Consider the following 11181-nt stretch of genomic DNA (forward strand, 5'->3'; position numbering starts at 1 on the left):
ACTATATATATATTATAGAGCTATACATATACGTACATATACATTACATTTATAATAATGTACAAGTAATCAAGTGTTCGGCCGCTGGTTATAGGTTATACAAATGTTTGCCTGTCGCTCAAAGCTAGCTCATACAAGTGTTCATCCTTGTTTGCACTGTTCAATCTCAACCTAGGGTTGTAGTGGAACTCGGTGTCTTCGGGGATGACATGATCGTTGATGAAACCTGCTATCGTCTCTTGGATTGCGACGAGTATTGTGTAGTCGAACACTTGTTCTTTCAATTCCCACTCCTTCCATTTGCATTAATTAAAGGAAAATATATTAATATACATAAGATTTATTTACTTTCAACAAATAAATAAGGTATGAATTTAATGTATACACATGTTACTTACTTTGACCATCTGTTTAGAAAGTGTAAATTTGGTACACCGCATGTACTCGCAAACGTAGTATCCACATAAATTTGTACCATGCCTAGGAACCCACCTATGTAGAATAGGAGTGGGAAGTGGCGCTTTCTGATCCGTACGATATCTTTGTACGAACCAAGCCCAAGCCCTGCCCAATAAGTCGGTCATTGATTAGGTATAGCATAGTAAAGTAAAAGAGCATGCATCGATATTTAAAGAATGATATAACTTACCTCTGGATCATGTCTATCATGTCTTGGTACATTGCCAGCTCTTTTCTCGTTGAGTCCTAGACACATATACATTTGTTCTTGATCTTAATCTCAATGAGTATCCAGTGATCACTGCATTTGTTTATAGAGTCTACAATACAATATTTTTTTTGAAAGGCGGCAGAAAGTTTTTGCCGTATTTTTATTAGATGAGAAAAAATAAAAAGAAATACAGTATAATTACAACTCCCACTTAAAAACACTCAACCACTGGAGCCAGCTACTCACAACAAAACAAAGACAAAATAAAGATAAAGAAAAAAACAAGAGAAAAACTTGTGGGGGTTAATGCTGAGCTTCCACGTTTGGACTAAAGGCCAAGTGGAACTGATCTATGTCTTCCTTGCATAATCGTGCCACTTCTTTTGGTCACAGATTCCAAATATTCCACCAAAATTATATCATGAGGCCATCAAAATTTCTCCTATGGGGTTTGTCTATCTGTAGCCTGCATCTGCGACAGTACCCATGGAGGGATCCATTTTCTCCCACCGTGTCAATAGTTGATAATCTGAACCAATTTTTCATCATGGCCCATACTTGTTTTGTGAGAGGGCAATCCTTGCACAAGTACGTTGGATTTTCCAGATTGACTCCACATAGTTTGCACACGGGGTCATTTGGCCAATTTTTTTGCTATAAAAAATCATATATTTATATAGATATTAAATAAGACCATGTCTCCTGCTTGCCCCCCTGGCTCGGTGATCCCTACAATGCTTTGGGTGGGGAGAGGGGGTGTTTGCTAAAAAAAAAAACATGCCGACAGAATGAAAACACGCATTGTACATGCCAATGCCAACGGGACTCGCATTTTCTTTTCCCACTAGTCCATAAATGTATAATTGGGATGGCACGCGCTTGAGTATAACCACTAGGAAACAGAGAGCTGTCTCCCATATGCAGTGAAATGGTGATCGAGAGTCGCAGATGAACATGGGCACATGGCGTACGTTCGCTGGCCAGCATTGATTCTCGTCGAGCACCACTTATCATGTGTATAAATTTGGAGACCAAATTAATTTCTCTGAACGAGCGATCCGATCAGTTTAGTGCATGACAAAGAGTAGTCTGAAGAACCAAGCACTTAAGAACAATCAACCACAGTAATCACCAGCATGGCCCAGTACAAGTTTACTGAAACAGAAAACAACACGACACAACACAACACAACACAATCTAACAAAAATTGAAACTATTCTATCTTATTACCTTGCCTAATCGCCTAAAATAGAAACGATGAAGGCCATGTTTGGTTCCTTCTGTTTTTTTTTAACACTCATCACATCAAATACTTAGGCACATGTATGGAGTACTAAATATAGACTATTTACAAAACTAAAAATACAGCTAAAGAATAATTTAGGAGACGAATTTTTTAAACCTAATTAATCTATTATTGGACACTAATTGCCAAATAGACGAAGATGCTATAGTACTTGTTAAACCTTAACAGCTTCAATCAAACACCCTCGAAGTAGGTCATGCCGTAGGCTTTCCAATTCAGGAAATCTGAAGTAAACAAATATATGCCAGCACAAATGGATGGCATGAGCATATACGGCGTAGCTAGCGGGACATCACTGAGTACGCATAGGAACCCTAATTAACTTCTACTAGGTGAGCACAACTTCAATAAGTTCGAAAGAAAAGCCACGTCCATATGTATAGGCTTTTAATTTAATGCTGCAATATCTCGCTGAAGACAAGTTCCTTCTATCCTCTTCTCTGGATTAATGGAAATCCAAGTTGCCCACGTAGCAAAAGATGAAACTTTCAGAGATGCCACACTAGCAAACTGCCACCAAGGCCTTATATATTTTGATGTTACCATATTAACCTCAATCCACATGTGTTGGGTGGATTGAGGTGGAATTTAGTTCAAGTTATACTCTAATCTTCTCCTACATGTGGATTGATGCGATTTTGATTACATCCAAACAAGACCTTATATGTAAATGATTCACACAGTCGAACCATATGACGACGGAAATGGAAGAACAAACATAATTGCTTTGAAATTGGAACCTGAACAAATAAATGGAAAACTTTAATTCAACATCTTCATTCTAAGCGGTGAACAATACAAACTTGGCACTATTTGACTATATATATATAGGAGGATTCTCCGCGCGTTGCCGTGGGTGTGAAGGAGGAATATAAATATATTCTCACTATAGTCTGTCGAGTTATCTATATATAGCTTAATTATTAGTAGCTAGTTTTCGAGAAGGAAAAGAGAAAGTCATCTATATATATAGATTGGTAATCTTCCATAAAACCGGGGGCTGTTTCCACAAAAACAGAGGTGTTACCAGTGCCATAGTTCATGTAAGATTTTGGAGCAGCACTTTATTGTTCTCCACATCCACATGTGCTATAAATTGCCACAATGGGAGGAGCCCTTGTTCTTTCACTCATCCCCCATCTGCTTTGTTCTTCATCTATACACAAAACGAAGTCAAGTAATGGAGACTTCACGGAGGAGCCTGTATGCAGGGTTCGTGATTGTCCTCCTTCTCATCGTCGTCACAGGCCATGGTATGTGCGCACGCATAAGGAGTCATAAGCTATTACTGAACCAAAAAAATAAGTTCTTTGTCACATGATTTGGCTAACTTTCACATATGCATGTGCGTCTTCTCAAAGGGACGGCGCCTACTCAGGGATTCGGTGATGGCCCAGGCCCGCTACCCCCATGCTATCATTGGAGTACTTACTATCATGGGCTCTGCGTTTGGAATGAAATCTGCACAGGTCTTTGCCGACGCCAGGATCGCAGCCAATTTATTCGCGGCACGTGTCGTGGCTACCCTGCTAAATGCTTTTGCCTCTCATGCTGACCCATAGTGGTGGTGGTGGGCATAATAATAGTGTTGCCTCCATGTAATGTTGTCATTTGGCCAATCATTTGAGATGGTGAAATAAAATTGCTGGAGCTCTACACCAAAACATGATTATCATTTTTGTAGCAATGGTACGTGAAAGTATAAGCTCCATGCTTACACTATGTGATACTACTCTAAACTTGCATGACAATCAGACTAGAGAATTCACTAAGGGATGAGGAACCGGTGCTATTGAGTAACCATTTATGGTAAACAAGGCTTATATTATAATACTATGGCCTAAAATAGTACTTAAGAGAAAGTAATATATCGAATACTCGATAAGTTTTACAAAAGGAAAGATACAAGATTTATACAAGACTCCTGAAGTCTACTTCTAGAATCAAAGCAAGCTGACTCAACTCTAAATCCCACTAAACTAGTTTAAGCTAAAGGGATTTAGTAAGAGCGGTACTTCTTATTCATCTTCTTATTGTTGTTCCTACTAAACTATTCAAAAACACCCCTTGAGGCTAGGAACTGTAACCAGCACCTCCCTCGGACCAAGACCTATACCTCGTGCTACACACCACAACACGCTTAGATAATGAGTCTCCATTAACCTCGCACCTCAGTTGTGAATGCACTAGAACCCCAAATTCCATCTCTTCATCTTAAATCGAAATTTCCCAGAATTCATATTTTGTGGGGTTGCCTGGTGTCCTGATGGACCGTCCACCAAAACAATTTTGCAGCAGGATTGTAACACCCCCTGTTTTCCCATCATGATAAAATTCAGTAAAAAAAATCTGAACTTTTAAAATTTTACAGCAAATTAAAACTTGATTAACCTATTTTCCCGCAAAACCGTCTCAGAAAATGTTTATATTCAAAACCTTGCATTTAAATTTCACCATCTGCATTTTTAGTTCCCGCAAAAACCGTCTCAGAAAATGTTTATATTCAAAACCTTGCATTTAAATTTCACCATCTGCATTTTTAGTGCTTGTGTGTTTTAGACTTTAATTGCGTCACAAAAATATTTTTCTCTTGACTTTTCTAAAATCTCCAAATAGCACCGTTCCAAATTCCTTGAACAAAGAAATAATTTTTCTCTTCTAAAATTCTTTGTTGTCTCCTGTTCACCGAGCACGTAGCCCACTGCTCCCTCCACACCGTCTCGGATGGGCTCAGCCCAATGCCAATTCCGGCCCAGGTCGCACGGCACCGCGTCGGCATCGTATCGTATATTCGTCATTCGGCATGCTACAACGTATTCGTCGGTGACTCAGAGCGACGCAATTCCTATTCTTCATTCATTCATAGTATGCTCCAGGTAGTGAATTGTGTTCACATTAGACCATATTTCAGGAATTGGATGGTAATGCAAATTGTGTGCCTAGTCTATGACATGCAAATGGTCTTGTACTCAGTGCACACACTTCACCTAAATTAATAAGGGAAATACCAAATGCTGAAGGGATTAATGGTGTGGAAATAACCAAGCAAAATATGTGTGATACAAAATGTAAAATTAATCATATCTTATGAAATGGATGGTATGAAAGTTAGAAAGTGTGATAATCAAACACTACAGTAGGAAACTCATTAATTTTAGAGGCAAAAAAATTTTGGTTTGCATTGTAACATTATTTAATTCGAGGCGCGATAGGAAGTATCTTACCTTGTGAAAAGAAGTGCAGCACTATAATAAATGTCTAGTAGCTGGAGACATAGTTTCAAAAATTGAGAGATTTGGGGGGCACCAAAAACTGGGCATGATTATGCAGAACCTCATAAGTTGGTTGCCAAAAAATAAAAAATGTGGTTCCATGGATAATACGACATTATCATCTTCCGGTAGTCAAAAGCTTCATCCATGCAAAATGAAAAGCCGTCTAAATTGCCGCCACCGCCAGAGTTTGGCACCGGAGTTTGCGACGGGAACTCTATCGGGGGCACGTGCAAAGCTCCGCAGGCACTACTAGCACCGACGAAAGGTCATGGGAGAGCTCAGCAGAGGTAATGCTGGCCCCTGGAGACCATCATGTTCTTGGCACTACCCTCAAGACAACCGAGGTGGAGTGCTATATCCTACCGGGACGTCGTAATGGCTGAGCAGAAGCACGACGGAGGCGGCGCGATGTGGTGAGGCGCTGTTGAGTAGGGGACACATTCGAGGTGAAGCAGGATGGGTGGCGACCGTAGTCAAGGCGGAGCAGAGATATTTAAACTCGACTGCAAGGATGACCGTTCATTTTCTTATGCATTTGTTGCGGTAGAATCAATGAGACAATAATTTTTGTGCCTGTTCAGTTCATGGGCAAAGAGGAAGCGCGACTCCAAAGAAAGCTTGTTCAGTTGCTGAATGGCGGCTCCAAATAAAATGGATGACGTGGCTTGAGGAGATGCTATAAAAATATTTTAGTGGGGTTCTCCTATAAGAAGATACGAAAATGAGAAGATACCGTGAATGCCAGTAATAATTGGGCCGGGGCATCATATTTCGGCGGCATGATAGAGATTGGGCTTTTCCTTACCCAACTGAGTAAATGGTCGTATCTTTTTTTATGACATCGACTATGTATTTAGTGGAAACCTATTATAATTTCTTGTTGTATCTTTTTTTATGATATCATGAATCTATATATAACTTTCAAATGCAAATCTTATCAGGTGTTGCAATTTTTTATCCACTTTTTAATTGAAACACTAGTGGTCATTGTATCTTTTATTTGAATATTTTGCTTTCATATGAAAAATACCACGAAAAAAAGGTTCTGCCGAATCATACCACCACAAGGCCATGACCCGATCCATGGCTAAGCAAAGTATCTCCTGATGTTGCAGTTGCAGTTGCTGTCCACCGCAGGGCCGAGCACAGCAGCAATCGTACAGCATGCTCCTCATCAACACCGCACCATCGCTGCCATGCTAGGACTACCTCCACACCGCGCACCTCTGCAGCCAGATCCACCCATGTAGATCCGGCCAGGGGTATGGACGGATTCGCATGTCAGAGGCCCCGGCTGCCGCCCCTGTCACCAATTCACCATGATAAATATTAATGCTATGCAATTTGGTTGGTACGAAAATTAAGAAACGGGCAAAAGTTATGGTTATTTCAAGTTGGCTCGGACTATATTTTGATACTTTTTAATTTATTAACACTGTTTCTATTTTGGCTTGGACTATATCTATTTCTTATTCGGATATGCTTGCTTCATGGTAGACTATATATGCATGATTCATGAATTGGCTGCAAATAATCTAAATCGTGTGCCAAATCTATACCAAATGCCAAAGGGATGAAATATATGTACGGAAATAAAAAGCAAAATATGCGTGACACACTGCCACACAAAAAGTATAATTAATTATGTCATGCAAAATGGATGGTGCAAAAGCTGGAAAGTCTAGCAAACACATTAATTTTGGAGCCCCAAGGAACACTGCAGGACAGCCTTTATTTACTTCTCTGACAGCTGTTAATCTTCCCATGCAACTTGCAATATAGGATCTTTTCTCAAAAACTACAATATAGGATAGAATGTCGAGTCTGTAAAATTTCATTCCATAACTGTATATGCCCACTCCCACCAGCCAACTTTCAATCTTAGCAATCGAATCACTACTAAATAAATCTCATCACCGCTGGTTCTGAACACATCGCCACAATCAGCTTATAGCCTCAGTTGGACTTTTCCTTGACCCAACTAAGGAAATGGTCATATCTGCTCTGTTGTCTATTGATTTGAACAAAATGAAATATCTTTATGTATCTTCTTATATGCACACACAAAATAAAGAAAGCAGGAAAGTGTTTTGATTCATACAAAGTTGTATCATTAACATTCTAGGAGTAAACATTATTAGTGATACATATAAGCATGGAAGTCTGGACATAAACACACACTATTGATGATGCACTCATACAATTCAAATGTATAGTCAAACAGATTCTTTTTGAAAGACTTCATTCAAAGAGATGAATGCCCTTTCATTCCATGTTTGTTTCTAGAACAAGAAAACATAGTAAACCTTGCTTATATATAGCCCACTCTTTGTGAATTGAATGTTCAGACACCACCATCACTTTGTCCCATCTATGCTAAACATGCTACTAGGTTCGTTGTCCAAATTCAAACCTAGTTGAGCAGTTGGAGGAAACCAACATGCCAGTTTCATATTGGTATTGAGCTTACTCTAGCTACACCCAACGGTCAGTACAAGCTTAATAAATTAGTTACATAATAGAGCCAATAGTTTCCAGTGGAACAGGTGTTGAATTTCAATTGATACACAAAATTTGCCATGGGAAATGCAAGTAGGAGCACCAATGAATTGTGCATCTCCAAATTATACTTTCCATTTCTAGGAAAACAAGCACACCCCATAAGCAATTTAGAGCCACAGTAATGTAGTTTCGTCCTGATATGAAGGTTCGATCATGAATTTTATGATAAACATCAATTCAACATAAAAACACCATACTTAGACAATATGAGATTGATATTCACTTTCCAAACATAGATCAACACCACTTACAAGCACTAGATGTTGATATGGTTGCCACTGACCATCATCTCTTCCATAAGTTTGTATCCTCTTTCCATGCAGATATCGTATGCGTTTCAAGTTGCTATTCTGTCAAGTTCAAGCCATGAGTTTCTAGCTGCCGCTGAAGCATGATAATTTTATAAAATAATTCAACAAAAGTAGCATCCAAAGATAAGACCACATAAAGCTCAACCATGTACATTTCTTTACTGTCCATCACATACTATAATGCTCTTGGTTTACAACACCCATTAATACACTTGTCATTTATATCTCTGTTCTGGGAGTACATTGAGTTTTTGTTCTCCATAATTCTCGTAACAATGTTTCCACAATTTTTATTAAATTAATTCCATATTTTATAATTACTATTGACCATTCTGGATGTTGAAAAATTCAACTAGCATCAGTATGATAACAACCAGTTGACACAACATTAGATCTGTAGCACGGAGATTGAAATCAAAGCCAAATTGATTGGATTAGGGTTAGGGAGGGGAACCTACTGAAGAGGGGCTGCAGCTTTGGGCTCTGATGCGCAGTTGCTATGGGCCTGGAGACCATGTCGCAGCCCGAGGTGCACATTGTCGCCTAGGGTGCAAGCGAATGCCTTGGAGCCAAGCCACCACCCAATGTGCGCACTACCACCTTAAAGATGGGCTACTGCTGTCTTGGGGGCTGCACTGCCATCCTAGGTGTGCATTGTTGCCTCGGGTCCATGCCATGTCTTTGGGTCGCGGGAAGGGGGTGGGGAGGGTGTTGCTGCTCTGGTATTCGCTGAGCTGGATTTGTGCACTGCCGCTTAGGTTTGCATCAGAGGAGTCCTTTGCCACTCTGGTCCATGCCAAAGCGAGAGGGGCACGCTGCTGCTGAGAGAGGTGAGGACTAGAGGGCAGGGTGTAGGGGGACCACTGCTCCACCGGCAGGGTGGATCCGCCGCCGCACCGCGACACTGGCTCGTTGGCCCACATAGGAGCTCTGCCCAGTCCTCCATAGAGGATGACAACATTAAGGAGGAGGGGCGCCGCTGGTCTGCCACGCCCACGGCGCTGGTCCACCGCGCCTGCTCTACCCGGTATGTCGCACCCCGACAACAGAGGAGGAGGGGCTCCATCACAGAGGAGGATGACATGGGGGAGGAGGGGAGCTGCAGGTCCACCGATCCCACGTCGTTGGTCCATCATCGAGGTCGCGGGCTCCTCGTAGCCATCGGGGTCGCGACCTTCTGGCTGCATAGGCGTGGCCTCCTGCTCGCCTGTTGCGCGGGCTCTACCCTGGATCCACGCTGGTGAGTGGGAGAGATAGATAGAGAGAGAGGGAGAGAGATAAAGAGAGGTGCAAAGGAGAGGGGGGCTCCCAGTGGCACTAAGGATTGAGGGCGGTGAGAGAGAGAAGATTGAGTGGATGGGCTAGGGTTTCCATGTTTATATACTTGTGACTGAAATATGGGCCGAGATGGACTTTTGTAGGGCCTCAGGAAAATTAACTGAGATAGGCCTTATAATTTGCACTCGGTTAATGTATTTGTAATACCCGATTTTAAGGATAAAACCAGATATGCACCATATGTGAGTCTTAGAAGTCAAATCTCACATATAGCTACAAATAAGGGGTAATATCAAAAGACAATGCATAAATATATAACGTACTGAATATAAAAGTATAACCTTTGATAGCAAACAGCGGATAGACAACTCCAACTTCGGGTATTAACTCCACTCTACAGGATCCAACTGACTGGTTGATCACAAGCCTAAACTTCTCCTGAGGTTTGGGGGAAATAGCAAGAGTGAGTCCATGTCGAACTCCACAAGTATAGCAACTAGATTGTATAGATCCCACAATCTCATGATCAATGTGACATAAATAATGTAAAGTATTAAACAATAAATAATGAGCATATTTAACACACAAGAATCATCACCATCGATGCAAGAATCTCCAAGACCGCTCATGACCGTGAGCACGGCTAGTATACAATTTTTACACTCTGCAGAGGTTGCACATCTTTACCCATGAGTCATGATTTACCCTTTCGCCCGAGGTGATCAGCCTCTTAACCCACTTCTAAGGAAGGTCGGCAGGGATCACTATGAAGCCTTTCAAAAGTTCGTCTAACATGTTAGGGCCGCAAGGTTTCCTTTGCGCGCAGATATAGAGCCCCCCTTCCGATGGCACAATGACTCGCAGCCTATACACATACAGACAGAGGCCACACTATACCCAAAACGGTTCAGCCCCTCCGCCCTTTCGGTAACCTCTAACAAGCTAGAAAAGGGCTTCATTCTGAGCTAAAGCCAGAGCCATTATAGCCCTCATGGTTGCACAGTTGTCCCGGTTATCACTTACAGATAAATCATCAAGTGGCTAAAAAGTTATTTTTATCATTTATTACTTAACATTAATATAGCCACAGGATCATGGTCACAGAAATAAAATCCAAATGCTATACTTGCCTTGATCCAATTGCTCTTGCTGATCTTGCTGGTCTTACTAGTTGTCCAACGCTCTGATCTTGCTCACTGAAGCACTCTGATTCACCAAGGATTGCTCATCGTCTAATCTCGATCATCGATCACACAAACAATCGAAGAAAACATACACGAAGCAAACAAGGCTACAATTAGAACAGTACACCAAACATGCAAAAACAGTATGAAAAGTTTATAAAATGATTCTACGCATCGCTACGATTTCATAGACGTAAAGATCGCGAAAATCAGAATTAAAACGGAGAAGATATGAATTTTCTAAGATTTTATATAGAAAAATAATTAATTAAATAGGGTCACGAAATTAAAAAGTTTTAAACTGGTGAATTAAGTTTACTAACATGTAGAGCTCATTAATACGAATCCAACGCAATTTGAATGGGTCAAATCGGAGTTAAGATGATCATTTTATAAGCAAATTAAATCTGATGGCAAATTTGTAAATATTGAAAAGCGTATTTTCACCTAAGCCGATCCAGAATACGTCTTTGAACTTTGAAAACGTAAACGGGGAATACGTAAAGGACCGCGGGTTTTATTTGGAAGAACTTCAAGGGCTCTTTAGCAAAAAGCTACCCCGAAGGGTTACCTTCTAATCGGGGCCATCGATCTC

The 11181-nt window shown here is 40.8% G+C and overlaps 2 long non-coding RNA genes across 2 annotated transcripts; one reads left to right on the top strand and one right to left on the bottom strand.

Moving 5' to 3' along the window:
• Positions 3116–3634, top strand: LOC110435374. The gene is made up of 2 exons (XR_002453034.1): positions 3116–3229; positions 3338–3634. It is a non-coding gene; the product is annotated as an uncharacterized LOC110435374 (long non-coding RNA).
• LOC110435757 lies at positions 5129–7306 on the bottom strand. The gene is made up of 2 exons (XR_002453610.1): positions 6942–7306; positions 5129–6554 (listed from the first exon to the last, which is right to left on the bottom strand). It is a non-coding gene; the product is annotated as an uncharacterized LOC110435757 (long non-coding RNA).

This window comes from Sorghum bicolor, chromosome 5, assembly GCF_000003195.3.
Source record: "Sorghum bicolor cultivar BTx623 chromosome 5, Sorghum_bicolor_NCBIv3, whole genome shotgun sequence".
Lineage (NCBI taxonomy): Eukaryota > Viridiplantae > Streptophyta > Magnoliopsida > Poales > Poaceae > Sorghum > Sorghum bicolor.